Source organism: Lipotes vexillifer, unplaced genomic scaffold (assembly GCF_000442215.2).
Source record: "Lipotes vexillifer unplaced genomic scaffold, Lipotes_vexillifer_v1.1 scaffold393, whole genome shotgun sequence".
Classification (NCBI taxonomy): Eukaryota; Metazoa; Chordata; class Mammalia; order Artiodactyla; family Lipotidae; genus Lipotes; species Lipotes vexillifer.
In genome coordinates this window covers 911,263-928,640 of record NW_006774564.1, presented here as the reverse complement: position 1 = coordinate 928,640, position 17,378 = coordinate 911,263, and the positions used below count along the sequence as shown (strand labels likewise).

The 17,378-nt window shown below is 34.9% G+C and overlaps 1 non-coding gene across 1 annotated transcript; it reads right to left on the bottom strand.

The window, feature by feature from the left end:
• Nucleotides 1-9,709: 9,709 nt before the first annotated feature.
• TRNAE-UUC (transfer RNA glutamic acid (anticodon UUC)) lies at nucleotides 9,710-9,782 on the bottom strand. Its single transcript has one exon. It is a non-coding gene; the product is annotated as a tRNA-Glu (tRNA).
• Between the last annotated feature and the right edge of the window lie 7,596 nt (nucleotides 9,783-17,378).

Below are 17,378 nucleotides of genomic sequence, written 5' to 3'. Positions count from 1 at the left end.
GTGGTTGAGAGTCTGCCTGCCGATGCAGGGGGCACGGGTTCATGCCCCAGTATGGGAGGATCCCACATGCCGTGGAGTGGCTGGGCCCGTGAGCCATGACCACTGAGCCTGCACGTCCGGAGCCTGTGCTCCGCAACAGGAGAGGCCACAACAGTGAGAGGCCCACGTACCACAAAAAAACAAACAAACAAACAAACAAAAAAGAGCAAAAGCTATCCCAGAGATTTCCATCTCAACACTAAGGCCCAGTTCCACTCAACAACCAGTAAGCAACAGTGCTGGACACCCAATGCCAAATAACTAGCAAGAGAGGAACACAACCCCACCCATTAGCAGAGAGGCTGCCTAAAATCATAATAAGTACACAGACATCCCCAAACACACCACCAGACGTGGTCCTGCCCACAAGAAAGACAAGATCCAGCCTCATCCTCCAGAGCACAGGCACTAGTCTCCTCCACCAGGAAGCCTACAAAAGCCACTGAACCAACCTTAGCCACTGGGGGCACACACCAAAAACAACAGGAACTACAAGCCTGCAGACTGCAAAAAGGATAACTCAATCACAGTAAGTGAAGCAAAATGAGAAGACAGAGAAATACACAGCAGATGAAGGAGCAAGGTAAAAACCCACCAGAGGAAACAAATGAAGAGGCAATAGGCAGTCTAGCTGAAAAAGAATTCAGAGTAATGATAGTAAAGATGATCCAAAATCTTGGAAATAGAATGGAGAAAATACAAGAAACGTTTAACAAGGACTTAGAACTAAAGAGCAAACAAACAATGATGAACAACACAATAAATGAAATTAATTAAAACTTCTCTAGAAGGAATCAATAGCAGAATAACTGAGGCAGAAGAATGGATAAGTGACCTGGAAGATAAAATAGTGGAAATAACTACTGCAGAGCAAATAAAGAAAAAAGAATAAAAAGACTTGAGGACAGTATCAGAGACTTCTGGGAGAAGATTAAATGCACCAAGATCCGAATTATACGGGTCCCAGAAGAAGAAGAGAAAAAGAAAAGGGCTGAGAAAATACTTGAAGAGATTATAGTTGAAAACTTCCCTAATATGGGAAAGGAAATAGATAATCAAGTCCAGGAAGCACAGAGAGTCCCATACAGAATAAATCCAAGGAGAAAACCTGAAGACACATATTAATCAAACTGTCAAAAATTAAATACAAAGAACAAATATTAAAAGTAGCAAGGGAAAAACAACAAATAACATACAAGGGAATCCCCATAAGGATAACAGATGATCCTTCAGCAGAAGCTCTGCAAGCCAGGATGGAGTGGCAGGACATATTTAAAGTGATGAAAGGGGAAAACCTACAACTAAGATTACTCTACCCAACAAGGACCTCATTCAGATTTGATGGAGAAATTAAAATCTTTATAGAGAAACAAAAGTGAAGAGAATTCAGCATCACAAAAACAGCTTTACAACAAATGCTAAAGGAACTTCTCTGGCAGGAAACACAAAAGAAGGAAAAGACCTACAGTAACAAACCCAAAACAATTAAGGAAATGGTAATAGGAACATACATATCAATAACTACCTAAAATGTAAATGGATTAAATGCTCTAACCAAAAGACATAGACTGGTTGAATGGATACAAATATAAGACCCAGATATATGCTGTCTACAAGAGACCCACTTCAGGACTAGGGACACATACAGAACTGAAAGTGAGCAGATGGAAAAAGATATTCCATGCAAACGGAAATCCAAAGAAAGCTGGAGTAACAATTCTCATATCAGACAAAATAGACTTTAAAATAAAGACTATTATAAGAGACAAAGAAGGATACTACCTATTGATCAAGTGATCAATCCAAGAAGAAGATATAACAATTGTAAATATTTATGAACCCAACATAGGAGCACCTCAATACATAAAGCAAATAGTAACAGCCATAAAAGGGGAAACTGAAAGTAACACAATCATAGTAGGGGACTCTAACACCCCAATTTCACCCATGGACAGATCATCCAAAATGAAAATAAATAAGGAAACACTAGCTTTAAATGATACATTAAACAAAATGGACTTAATTGATATTTATAGGACATTACATCCCAAAACAACAGAATACACTTCCTTCTCAAGTGCTCATGGAACACTCTCCAGAATAGAACATATCTTAGGTCACAAATCAAGCCTTGGTAAATGTAAGAAAATTGAAATAGTATCAAGTACCTCTCCTGACCATAACACTTTGAGACTAGATATCAATTACAGAGAAAAATCTGTAAAAAAATATACAAATACGGAAGCTAAACAATACACTACTTAATAACCTAGAGATCACTGAATAAATCAAAGAGGACATCCTAGAAACAAATACCTAGAAACAAATGACAATGAAAACACAATGACCCAAAACTTATGGGAGGCAGCAAAAGCAGTTCTAGAGGGAAGTTTATAGCAATACAACCCTACCTCAAGAAAGAAGAAACATCTCAAATAAACAACCTAACCTTACACCTAAAGCAAATAGAAAAAGAAGAAGAACAACAACAACAACAAAACCCCCAAAGTTAGCAGAAGGAAAGAAATCATAAAGATCAGATCAGAAATAAATTAAAAAGAAATGAAGGAAACAATAGTAGAGATCAATAAAACTAAAAGCTGGTTCTTTTAGAAGATAAACAAAATTGATAAACCATTAGCCAGACTCATCAAAAAAAAAAAAAGGGGGGAGAAGACTCAAATCAATAGATTAATAGATTTAGAAATGAAAAGGGAGAAGTAACAACTGAAATGGCAGAAATACAAAGGATAATGAGAGATTAATACAAGCAACTGTATGCCAATAAAATGGACAACCTGAAGGAAATGGACAAATTCTTAGAAAAGCACAACCTTCTGACACTGAAGCAGGAATAAATAGAAAATATAAACAGACCAATCACAAGCACTGAAATTGAAATTGTGATTAAAAATCTTCCAACAAACTAAAGTCAAGGACCAGATGACTTCACAGCCAAATTCTATCAAAAATTTAGAGAAGAGCTAACACCTATCCTTCTCAAACTCTTCCAAAATATAGCAGAGGGAGGAACACTCCCAAACTCATTCTACAAGGCCACCATCACCCTGATACCATAACCAGTCAAAGATGTCAAAAGAAAGAAAACTACAGGCCAATAACACTGATGTACATAGATGCAAAAATCCTCAACAAAATACTAGCAAACAGAATCCAACAGTACATTAAAAGGATCATACTCCATGATCAAGTGCGTTTTATCCCAGGAATGGAAGGGTTCTTCACTATATGCAGGTCAATCAATGTGATACACCATATTAACAAACTGAAGGATAAAAACCGTATGATAATCTCAATAGATGCAGAAAAAGCTTTTCACAAAATTTAACACCGATCTATGATAAAAATCCTCCAGAAAGTAGGCATAAAGGGAACGTACCCCAAAGTAATAAAGGCCATATATGACAAACCCACAGCCAACATCATTCTCAATGGTGAAAAACTGAAACCATTTCCACTAAGATCAGGATGAAGACAAGGTTGTCCACTCTCACCAGTATTATTCAACATTGTTTTGGAAGTTTTAGCCACAGAAATCAGAGAAAAAAAGAAATAAAAGGAATCAAAATCAGAAAAGATGAAGTAAAGCTGTCACTGTTTGCAAATGACATGATACTATACATAGAGAATTCTAAAGATGCTACCAGAAAACAATTAGAGCTAATCAATGAATTTGGTAAAGTAGCAGGATACAAGATTAATGCACAGAAATCTCTTGCAATCCTATACACTAATGATGAAAAATCTGAAAGAGAAATTAAGGAAGCCTTCCCATTTACCACTGCAACAAAAAGAATAAAATACCTAGGAATAAACCTACCTAAGGAGACAAAAGGTCTGTATGCAGAAATCTATAAGACACTGATGAAAGAAATTAAAGATGATACAAAGAGATGGAGAGATATACCATGTTCCTGGATTGGAAGAATCAACATTGTGAAATTGACTATACTACCCAAAGCAGTCTACAGATTCAATGCAATACCTATCAAACTACCAATGGCATTTTTCACAGAACTAGAACAAAAAATTTCACAATTTGTATGGAAACACAAAATACCCTGAACAGCCAAAGGAATCTTGAGAAAGAAAAACAGAGCTGGAGGAATCAGGCTCCTGACTTCAGACTATACTACAAAGCTACAGTAATCACGACAGTATGGTACTGGCACAAAAACAGAAATATAGATCAATGGAACAGGATAGAAAGCCCAGAGATAAACCCATGCACATGTGCTCACCTTATTTTTGATAAAGGAGACTAGAATATACAATGGAGAAAAGACAGCCTCTTCAATAAGTGGTGCTGGGAAAACTGGATAGCTACATGAATAAAATAGAACAGTCCCTAATACCATACACAAAAATAAATTTAAAATGGATTAAAGACGTAAATGTAAGGCCAGACACTATAAAACTCTTAGATGAAAACATAGGCAGAACACTCTGACATAAATTACAGCAAGATCCTTTTTGACCCACTTCCTAGAGTAATGGAAATGAAAACAAAAATAAACAAATGGGACCTAAGGAAACTTAAAAGCTTTTGCACAACAAAGGAAACCATGAACAAGATGAAAAGACAACCCTCAAAATGGGAGAAAATATTTGTTAATGAAACAACTGACAAAGGATTAATCTCCGAAATTTACAAGCAGCTCATGCAGGTCAATATCAAAAAAACAAACAAACAAACAACCCAATCCAAAAATGGGCAGAAAACCTAAACAGACATTTCTCCATAGACAATATACAGATAGCCAATAAACACATGAAAGAATGCTCAACACCACTAATCATTAGAGAAATGCAAATCAAAACTACAATGAGCTATCACCCCAGACCAGACAGAATGGTCATAATCAAAAATCTACAATCAGTGCTGGAGAGGGTGTGGAGTAAAGGGAACCATCTTGCACTGTAGGTGGGAATGTAAACTGATAAAGGCACTATGGAGAACAGTATGGAGGTTCCTTAAAAAACTAAAAATAGAACTACCATATGACCGAGCAATCCCACTACTTGGTGTGTACCCTGAGAAAACCTAATTCAAAAAGAGTCATGTACCACAATGTTCATTGCAGCTCTATTTACAATAGCCAGTACACGGAAGCAACCTGAGTGTCCATAGACAGATGAATGGATAAAGAAGATGTGGCACATATATACAATGGAATATTATTCAGCCATAAAAAGAAATGAAATTGAGTTATTTGTAGTGAGATGGATGGACCTAGAGACTGTCATACAGAGTGAAGTCAGTCAGAAAGAGAAAAACAAATATTATATGTTAACACATATATATGGAATAAAAAAAAATGGTACTGATGAACCTAGTTGCAGGGCAGGAATAAAGATGTAGACATAGAGAATGGACTTGAGGACATGGGGTGGGAGTCAGAAGGTGGGGCGAAATGAGAGTAGCATCGACATATATACACTACTGAATGTAAAATAGTTAGCTAGTGGGAAGCAGCAGCATATAACAGGGAGATCAACTTGGTGCTTTGCCATGACCTAGAGGGGTGAGATAGGGAGGATGGTAGGGAGGCTCATGTGGGAGTGGATATAGTGACATATGTACGCATATGGCTGATTCACTGGGATGAAGTGAGAGAGTGGCATGGACATACATACATGAGCAAATGTAAAATAGATAGCTAGTGGGAAGCAGCCACTTAGCACAGGGAGATAAGGTAGGTCCTTTGTGACCACCTAGAGGGGTGGGATATGGAAGGTGATAGGGAGATGCAGAGGGAGGAGATATGGGGATATATGTATATGTAAAGCTGATTCACTTTGTTATAAAGCAGAAGCTAACACACCATTGTAAAGCAATTATACTCCAATAAAGATGTTTAAAAAACAAAAAAAGAACAAAACAAAACACAAAAAACCCGCAATGATCTATCACCTCAAGTCTGTTAGGATGTCTATTATCAAGAGACAAGAGACAAAAATATTGATGAAGATGTAGAGAAAAGGGAATATTTGTGCACTGTTGGTGAGAATGTAGACTGGTAGAGCCATGGTGGAAAACAGTATGGAGGTTCTTCAATAAATTAAAAATAGAGTTATCATATGACTCAGCAATATCTCTTCTGAGTCTATGTGCAAATGGAACAAAACCACTCTCTTGGAAAAGTATCTGTACTCTCATGTTCTTTGCAGCATTATTTACAATAGCAAAAGCATATAAATAACCTAGGTCCTAAGTGTTCATTATGAATGAATAGATGAAGAAAATGTGATACACACACACAGATTGGAATATTACTGAAGTCTCAAAAGAAGGGAATCCTGTCATTTACAACAAGATGGATGAACCTGGAAGGCATTATGTTAAGCGTAATAAGACAGAAAGAAAAAGATAAATACTGTATGATATCACTTATATGTGAAATCTTTTTTAAATGTCAAACTCATTGAAACACAATATAAAAGTGGTTGCAAGGGGCTGGGAGGCTGGGGGATTAGGGAGAGGTTGGTAAAAGAATACCAATGTTCATTTATAAGATCAATAAGTTCTGAGGATCTAATGTGTAACATGGTATCTATAGTTGATTACACTGTATTGTATAATTGAAAACTGCTAAGAAAGTAGACCTTAAATGTTCTCACTAAAAGAGGAAAAACTAAATATGTGAGGTACTGGATGTGATACTTAACTTGATGAGGGTAATTCTTTCAGAATGTATATTAATATCATATCATCATTGTACACTTTAAATATCTTACAATTTTATTTGTCATTTATACCTCAATAAAGCTGAAAAAAAAGAAATTCTAAAGATGTATTTGCTTAAAGCAAGTACAAAATGGTGCTAGACAGAAGATCTGAGATGCACAAGTTAATAATGAGAAAAGAATGTGGACAAATGTAAGTGAACATATATGAAACAATAATATTAGTGTTTATTGGAATTTTAAAATTTTACTTAAAAGATATATGCAAATTGTCAGACAACAATATTTAAATTATGAGAGGTATATATATGAAGTTAAAGTGTTCTGAAATCTGTATAATCTGGGGGATGAGTAAAGATTTCAATTAAATTAAGACTTTGGTAAGTTAAGTTTGCATGTTGTCATTGGTTGGGTTACCACTGAAAGTACAGAAATAACACAAATAGCTGCCAAACTAGTTGAGGTAAAAAATAAAATGTTTAAAAAAGAATACTTATTCAATCCAAAAATATCAAGAAAGGACCTTTCTACTAGTGGAACTAACAGAAAGCACCAAATAAAATGGCAAATATAGCCCAACTATTTCAATAGAAAAACTAAATGTAAAATCATTAAATGTCCATTTTTTAAAAAAAAATCATTAAATTGGATAAAAACAAAATTAACCTAACAATAATAACAACAAAAACTGTCTTTACATCAGGCAAAAAGTACTTTAAGGAAAACAGCATTATTACAGGTAAAGAATCACTTGATTTCACCAGAAAAAAAATTAAATATTTTTATGTACCTAATTACATAGTCCTAAAATATATAAAAGCAAAAGTTGACAGAACCATAGGGAGAAATAGACAAGTAAATAAGTATAGTGGAAAATTTCTAGAAAACTTTTTTCAGTGGTAGATAGAACATTAAAAAATATCAGTAAAATTAAATATTTTTATGTACCTAATTACATAGTCCTAAAATATATAAAAGCAAAAGTTGACAGAACCATAGGGAGAAATAGACAAGTAAATAAGTATAGTGGAAAATTTCTAGAAAACTTTTTTCAGTGGTAGATAGAACATTAAAAAATATCAGTAGGGCTTCTCTGGTGGCGCAGTGGTTGAGAGTCTGCCTGCTGATGCAGGGGACACGGGTTCGTGCCCCAGTCTGGGAAGATCCCACATGCCGCGGAGGCGCTGGGCCCGTGAGCCATGGCCACGGAGCCTGTGCGTCTGGAGCCTGTGCTCCACAACGGGAGAGGCCACAACAGTGAGAGGTCCACATACCGCAAAAAAAAAAAAAAAAAATCAGTAAAGATTTAGTAAACATGATAAATAAAATTGACCTAACAGACCCATATAGAATGCTATCCATCCAATCTGAACAATACAGATTGTTTTCAAACACACATAATATTAGTTTACTATTTCTATTTCACAAATTTAGTGGCTTAAAACAACATAAATTTATTCTCTTACAGTTCTGGATATCCGATGTCTAAAATGGATCTTAAGGGACTAAAGTCAAGATGCCATCAGGTCTGATTCCTTCTGGAGACTCTAGGAGAGAATATGTTCCTCTTTTAACTTCTAGAGCCTATGGCATTCCTTTGCTCCTGGCCACATCGCTCCAAACTCTGCTTCCATTGTCACATTGTCTTATTCCCTCTACAGTCAAATCTGCCCCTCCCTCCTTCTTGTTATTACATTGGACCTACAGGGATAATTCAGGATAAATTCTCCACCTCAAGATTCTTATCAGATCTGCCAAGTCCCTTTTATTGTTAAGGTAACTTATAGGTACTGAGCATTTAGACATCAACTTTTAGGGGGGCATTATTTAGTCTACCACATAAATAAACATTTACCAAATTTGACTATATAAACGATCATAAATCAAGTCTCAAAAATATCAAGTGATTAAAATCATACATGGTATTCTTTTACCATAATGCAATTTTGCTAGAAATCAATAACAAAAGATAACCAGAAAATCTACATATATTTGGGAATTAAGAAGTAGACTCCTAAACTGCCATGCATTAGAGAAATAAACAATGACAATTAGAAAACTTTTAAGCTGAAAATAAAAAATACATACTCTTAAGGGATAGTGGTTGAGAATTTTTCAAAATAGATTAAATGTACAAGATGGAGTTAAAACAGTGTTACACTGAGATTTAATTTCTAAATTCATATATTAGAAGATAAAAAAGATTGAACATTTAAGATCTGAGTATTCACCTCAGGAAGTCAAAACAGAACGGAAAAATAACCTGAAAGTAAAGCAAAATAAACAATAAAAAAATAAGCAAGAATTAGTTATGCAACAATATGTAGTAGGTAGGATCAATAGTACTAGAAATATTCTTTTGAAAAATCTGGTATAAATCGGGACTTCCCTGACAATTCAGTATTTAAGACTCAGTGCTTCCACTGCAAGAGGTATGGGCTCATTCCTGGCCAGGAGACTAAAATCCCGCATGCTTCATGGTGCAGGGCCCCTGCCCCCCAAAAGAAAAAATCTAGTATAAATGAAAAACTTCTGGTAATATTGTACTGGGGAAAAAAAAAAGGCATAAATGAAAAATATGAAGAATGAGAAGAGCTACCCCTAGAAATTCCAGAGAGATTAAGAGGAAGTAAAAGTATTGTGAATAACTTATGATGATACATTAAAAACACTAGTTGAGGGCTTCCCTGGTGGCGCAGTGGTTGAGAGTCCGTCTGCCGATTCAGGGGACATGGGTTCGTGCCCCAGTCCAGGAGGATCCCACATGCCGCGGAGCGGCTGGGCCCGTAAGCCATGGCCACTGAGCCTGCGTGTCCGGAGCCTGTGCTCTGCAGTGGGAGAGGCCACAGCAGTGAGAGGTCTGCGTACCACAAAAAAACACTAGTTGAACTGGGAAAAGTCTTAGACATTTTTTTTTTTTTTTTTTTTTTTTTGCTGCACTACTTGGCTCATGGGATCTTAGTTCCCCCACTAGGGATTGAACCCAGGCCCACGGCAGTGAAAGTGCCAAGTCCTAACCACTGGACCACCAGGGAATTCCCTGGGAAAAGTCTTAATAAAATAATTTATCAAAACAATTTCAAGTAGAAAACATGAAATCAATAACTGTTTATAAAATTGAATCAATAGTCAAAAATATTCTCATAAAGAAAATCTAGGCCAAGATGGCTTCATGGGTGAGTTTTACCAAATACTTAAGTAAGAAATTATTTTAATCTTCCAAAAAACAAAAACAAAAACAAAAAAAACCCAGGGTATAGAAAAAGATGGAATACTCCTCAAGGTAAACTTGATACCAAAACCTAAAAGAACAATATGAGAAAGGAAATTAATAAACATTCTTAGTCATAAATTTACATGCAGAAATCTTAAACAAAATATTAACAGAATTAATTTTGGAATAAATTTCTGGATAAAACATCATTATCATGTTAGATTTATCTTAGGAATGATAAAATCAATGTAACTCACCATGCTGACCAAGTAAAGGAGAAAAACATTATCCCCTCAATAGATGTAGAAAAATCATTTCATAAAATTTAACTATATCACTAAGTATTAAAACAAAACCGAAATACCTTGTAATAAACTAGTAATTAGAAGGGGATTTTTGTAACCTATTTTGATGGATGATGTTATGTGGCCTTTGCTAGGTCACAGCACCCAGATATTTGGTAAAGCACTATTCTAGATGTTTCTGTGAAGGCACTTTTGCATGAAATTAAGATTTAAATTAGCATATTTTGAGTAAAGCATAATGCCCTATGTAATGTGGGTGGGCCTCACTCAATTAGTTGAAGGTCTTAAGAAAACTGACCTCCTTCAAAGAAGAGGGAATTCTGCCAGCAGACTGCCTTCAGACTTAAATGGAAAACCTCCCCTAGGTCTCACACTTGCCAACTTACTCTGTGGATTTTCCAACCTCCTCAGTTGCATGAGCCAATTTCTTAAAAGAAATCTCTTTCTCTCTCCCTCTCTCTGTCCCTCCTCTTCCTCTCTGTCTCTTCAGTCCTCCCTTTGTATCTGCAGGGGATTGGTTCCAGGAGCCACTATGTACACAAAAATACCCAGACATTCAAGTCTCATAGTTGTCCCTCAGTATCTGAAGGTTATGCATCTGCAGGTTCAAGAACTAGAGATGGAAATTTCAATCTGTGGTTGGTTGAATCTATGGATGTAAGACTGGCAAATATAGAGGGTGAATATATATTTATTGGATAAAATCCACTCATAAGTGGGCCCTTGCAGTTCAAACCCATGTCTTCAAGGGTCAGCTGTATATATAGACATATATGTATATGTACACATATACACACCCTATTGATTTCTCTTAAGACCCCTGACTGATATACCTACAAAGAATATTTACCAAAAAACCCAAAAAACAAACAAACAAAAAACAAACATTATTCTGCATGGGGAAATTTTGAATTTCTTCTCTTTTATATTGAGAAAAAATAATTATTTCATATTAAACCAGAGATTCTGGAGCAAGAGAATAAAGCAAAGAAAATAAATGGATGAGAAAGGAAGAAATAAAACCACCATTATTTACATATGATATGTGACTGTGTATGTAGGAAATCTAAAGCATCTACTTATAAACTATTAGAACTAATAAGATATACCATCAATATAAAAAATGTATCTTGATATACCAATAGTGTCTAGTAGAAAATGAAATTTTAATCAGATATCATAAAACTTTTTTAAATTAAGTAAATCAAAGGACAAATCTAATAATAGATGTGAAGAATTATATGGAGAAAATCACAAAACTTTACTGAGAGAAATTAAGGTAGGTTTAAATAAATGGATACCCCATCTCATGGATTGAAAAGACTGATAAAAATGTCATTTCCCCAAAAATTGATTTATAATTTAAATATTATCAAATATTATCAAAAATACAATCACATGCACATTAATGTATGAGTATGAGTAAGACAAAAGCTGACAACGATTCTAAAATTTAAATGGAAGTTGACAGAACTGGAAATAGTCAAGATACTCTTAAATAACTATTGATATAAGGTAGGAGACTTGATCTATGAAATATACACATTATTAAGCCAGGGTAATGAAGATAATATTGGTATAGGGATAGATAGTTCAACCAATGGAATAGAAGACAAAATATGGAAACACACTCATGAATATATGAAAACTTGATATATGACAGATGCGGCACTAGAGAGCACTGGAGAAGTGATGGATTTCTTAATATATGGTGCTGTGACATTTGTGTACCAATATGGAAATAAATAATTGTACTCCTACAAAAATCAGTTCCAGAATCAGTGCTGTTTGAATGACCATACCACTCAAGGCAATCTACAGATTCCAAGCAATATCAAATCACCAATGGCATTTTTCACAGAATTATAACAAAAAAATTTTAAATTTGTATGAAACCACAAAAGACCCTGCACAGCCAAAATAATCTTGAGAAAGAGGAATGGAGGTGGAGAAATTATGCTCCCTGACTTCAGACTATACTACAAAGCTACAGTAATCAAAACAGTATAGTTCTGGCACAAAAACATACACATACATCAATGGAAGAGGATAGAAAGCCCAGAAATAGACCCACGCAGTTATGATCAATTAATCTGTGACAAAGGAGGCAAGAATATACAATGGAGAAAAGACAGCCTCTTCAATAAGCAGTGCTGGGAAAACTGGACAGGTACATGTAAAAGAATGAAATTAGAACATTCACTAACACCATATACAAAAATAAACTCAAAATGTATTAAAGACCTAAATGTAAGACTGGATATTCTAAAACTCCTAGAGGAAAAGATAGGCAGAACACGCTTTGATATAAATTGCAGCAATATTTTTTTGGATCTGTCTCCTACAGTAATGGAAATAAAGAGGAAAATAAACAAATGGGACCTAATTAAACTTAAAAGCTTTTGCACAGCAAGGGAAACCACAAACAAAATGAAAATACAACCTACAAACTGGGAGAAAATATTAGCAAAGAATGCTACCAACAAGGGATTAATTTCCAAAATATAAAAACAGCTCATACAGCTTAAAATCCAAAAAAACAAACAACCCAATCAAAAAATGGACAGAAGCCCTAAAGATAAATTTCTCCAAAGAAGATATAGAGATGGCCAACAGGTACATGAAAAGATGCTCGATATTGCAAATTATTAGAGAAACGCAAATCAAAACTACAATGAGGTATCACTCCACACCAGTCAGAATGGCCATCATGAAAATGTCTACAAATAATAAGTGCTGCAGAAGGTGTGGAGAAAAAGGAACCCTCCTACAATGTTGGCAGGAATGTAAATTGGTGCAGCCACTATGGAGAACAGTATGGAGGTTCCTTAAAACATTGAAAATAGAGCTACCTTATGAACCTACAATTCCACTACTGGGCATATATACAGAGAAAACTCTAATTCAAAAAGCTACATGCACCCCGGTGTTCATTGCAGCACTATTGACGATAGTCAAGACATGGAAGCAACCTAAATGTCCATTGACAGATTAATGGATAAAGAATATGTGGTGTATATATACAATGGAATATTACTCAGTCATAAAAAAGAATGAAATAATGTCTTTTTCAGCAACATGCATGGACCTAGAAATTATAATATTAAGTGAAGTAAGTCAGATAAAGATAAACATCATATGATATCACTTATATGTGGGATCTAAAAAATGATACAAATGAACATATTTACAAAAGAGAAATAGACACTTTGACATGGAAAACAAACTTATGGTTACCAAAGAGGATAGCAGGGGTGGGGGGGTAGATAAATTAGGAATTTGGATTAACATATACACACTACTATATATAAAATAAATAAACAACAAGGACCTACTGTAGAGTACAGGGAACTATATCTTGTAATAACCTATAAGGGGAAAGAATCTGAAGAAAAAATAAATATATATATATATAACTGAATCACTTGGCTGTACTCTTGAAACCAATACAACATTGCAAATTACACGTCAATAAAAAATGGTTTAAAAGTAAAAAGATAAATGAGCACACAATAATACATAAATATTATACTAACTTTTAAAAATTATTTTAAAAAAATCAATTCCAGGTGAAATAAATACCTAACTACGAAATAAAAAGAAACATAAAGTTTTTAGAAGATAATATAGGAAAATTTCTTCTTGATCTTGGGGTAGATAAGGAATTTTCCAAAAACATGACAATAATCACAGAAAGAAAAGACTGGTGAATTTGATTACTTTCCACATATCAAAAAACATCCCCAAATAATAAACAGACAAACCACAGAGGAGGAGAAAATATCTGCATCACAGATAATCAACAAAAATCTTCTATTCAGAATGGATAAAGAATTCCTACAAATGGACAAGAAAAGTACAATATAGAGAAAATGGACAAAAGACTTGAAATGGCACTTCACAAAAGAGGAAATTCAAATGACTGGTAAACATGATAAATTACTCAGACTCATTAGGAATCAGGGAAATAAGATATCACTGCATACGTATCATTTTGACTAAGTAAATAAATAAATAATAGAGCTGACTAATTCCTGTGTTAGGATATGGAATATTGGGAACTCATACGCTGCTGATGAGTACATAAATTAATACAACCCCTTTTACAACAGTGTGACACTTTCTGTGATGCAGTAATTCCACTGTTAGATAAGCATCCTACAGAAATGCATAGTTACATGCACAGGGAAATAGTATAAATTTATTTTATAGAAGCATTGTCTATAACAGTTAAACACTGGGAAAATTCCTAATGTCTATCAACAATAGAATGGATAACTTGTAACTATTCATGCAATGAAATACTACATGGCACAGGCTTAGAGATTGTATCTATTAACATTGTATACATGTTAATTATCTCCATTTTATTGATTTAATTCAACCTGAATACATGTCCAACAGATTACATTATGGAATTTGACAAGATATTGCTAAAATTTATATAAAAATGCAAAGGATCAAAAATGCCAAGATACTCTCGATGAAGAAGAGTAAGTTAGGGTACTTACCAAGATTTATATTAAAGCTATTATAATTAAGACACAAGTACTCACTAGGACATAGATATCCCCTCACTTAAACTTAGTTACAGCTTATAGATATACTAAGATATATACATAAGTATACTAAGAGAAAGACCAGAAAATAAACCCATACATATATGGACACTTGCTATATGATGAAGTTGGTATTACATGTTAGTCAAGAAAAGACGAACTTTTCAATTAAGAATCTTGAAACAATTGGTTAATCATTTGGAAAGAAATGGAATTGAACTCCTTGTTCACACTATACATACACAAAAATCAATATGAAGTGAATTAAAGACCAGTCTTTGAAAGGAAAAATTCTAAAACTCTTAGCAGAAATTATTAGAGAATTCTTAAAATAAATTCAGGGTAGTGTATAAGTCAGAGTTCAGTCAGAGAAGCAGAACCACTAGAATGTGGAATATGTGTGTGTGTTTGTGTATGTGTAAAAGGATTTGTTCCAGGAATCTAACCTTCTTGCCTCCTTATGAGGAGCTATTGTCTCCCTATCTGATCCTGAATCTTCAAGTCCACAGGGCAGGAAAACAGGAAGAAAAGATGAATGTGGCATGAGGGAGAGGAAGAACAAGCTGGAACACCCAGGGACAAGCTGAGGGACACAGGATAGATCGAAACCTGTGTCAGTTCTTGTTGTCTGTGACCTTGATGCTACACATGTCCTCTTTGTCACAGAGATAAACACAATTACTTGGCCAACAAATAAGAGAAGCTGAAGAGAAATCCAGGGGAAGATGAAGTATTTCCAGATCGCGCCACACCTCATGTCAATGAGATGCGCAAGTAGATCAGAGACAATGTGTGTGAGCTACAAAGTGGCTGCTGCTTCGCTTTTGCCCTCCAAGTCTCCTAAAGGAGTCTGTCTCTCTTGTAGTCTACCCTAACTAGAAATACTATATACAAAAGGGAATTCTGGGAAATGTAGTTTAGCCTAGCCAAGCTGACATAGTACAAAGCCACCAGAGGTGGAAATACTTTTCTTAAGACACAATGAGCAGGGAATTCCCTGGTGGTCCAGTGGTTAGGACCCTGTGCTTCCAATGCAGGGGGCCTGGGTTCGACCCCCTGTTCAGGAAGCTAAGATCCTGCAAGCTGTGGGGCAAAAAAAAAAAAAAAAAAAGACAAAATAAGCTGTAATAGCACATGTTAAAGTAGTTTTATTCAAGAAGGAAAGATGAGAAGTATATTTTCTGGGCTCCTGAATATTTGAGAATATCTTTTTCTTGATATCATATTCCATTCAGAACTTAGGTATGTAGAAAATTCTTCATTTACAATTTTTCCCTCAGAACTGTAAAATTTGTGTTTTAATTTTTCCCTTAATATTCCTGAAACAAAAGCAGAAATTTATGAAAGTTTTTGGCTACCTTTTAAGCAATATTAATTTTTTGTCTGAATAGTTTATAGTATTCATTCTTTGTCTTTCTAACCTAAACCTTTTGTCAAAATGTGGTAGATACACAGTAATGTTCCTAGCCAAAAAAAAAAAAATCCCTAGCCTTCATTGCAGTTAGAGGTGGTCATGTAACGTAGTTTGGCCAGTGATCCAATAACACATGAAGAGAGGTTTTGCTTTCCTAATATATCTATTCTTTTTTTCCTGTTTTTTTCTGCTTTTGAAACTGGAATAAGACATTGGAGATGAAGCAGCCTCCACATGACTATTCATTCTCTCTTCAAGTTCACTGGCAATACATCAGTGAACAAAATAGTCAGACCTCTCCCTAACTTTAACTTAGGTGCAGCTTAAACTCTGCTGTATATCAATGTATAATAATATAATTAAATAAGTAAAATATGCAGAATATTGATGATGATAATAAGGGCTATGGGAAAAATAATATCAGAATATGGAACTCCTGGAGGCTGGTGGGTGCAAAATAAAATAGGGTGGTGAGGAAACTTTCACTGATAAGATGACATTTGAGTAAACACGAAAAATGTGAAAGAGCAGGCCATGAAGTTAACTAGAGGAAGAACAACCAGTGGTATCTGGGAATAAACAAATGCAAAGACCTGAGCCAGGAATGTACCTGCTATATCTAAGGAACACCAAAAAGTTAGTTTGGCTAAAGTTCAGTGGGGATGGGGAGACTAGTAGGAGATGAAATTAGAGAGGAAGCAGGGGAACAATTAGTGTAGGGTTTTTCCACCACTGTGCAGAATTTGGCATCTAATTTGAGTGAGATAGAAAGCCACTAGAGGATTTTGAACAGTGGAGGGAATGTTCTGGTTTACATTTTTTTTAATATTTTGTCTTGTCTATAAACTTTTTGTTTTGATCTAATTTTAGACTTACAGAAAACTTGTAAAATTAGTACAAAGAGTTCCCTTATATCCCTTATCCCACTTTCCCTATGTTAACATTTTACATCAAAAATGGGAAATTAATACTAGTGCAATATTATTAACTAAGCTACAGGTCTTATTCAAATTTCATATTTTTTCCTTCACTGTGTCCATTTTCTGTTCCAGAATCCTGCTCTGGGTCCCATATTACATGCAGTTTTGTCTTGATTTTTCCTCCTTAGTCTCTTCCAGTCAGCAACTGTTTTTCACTCT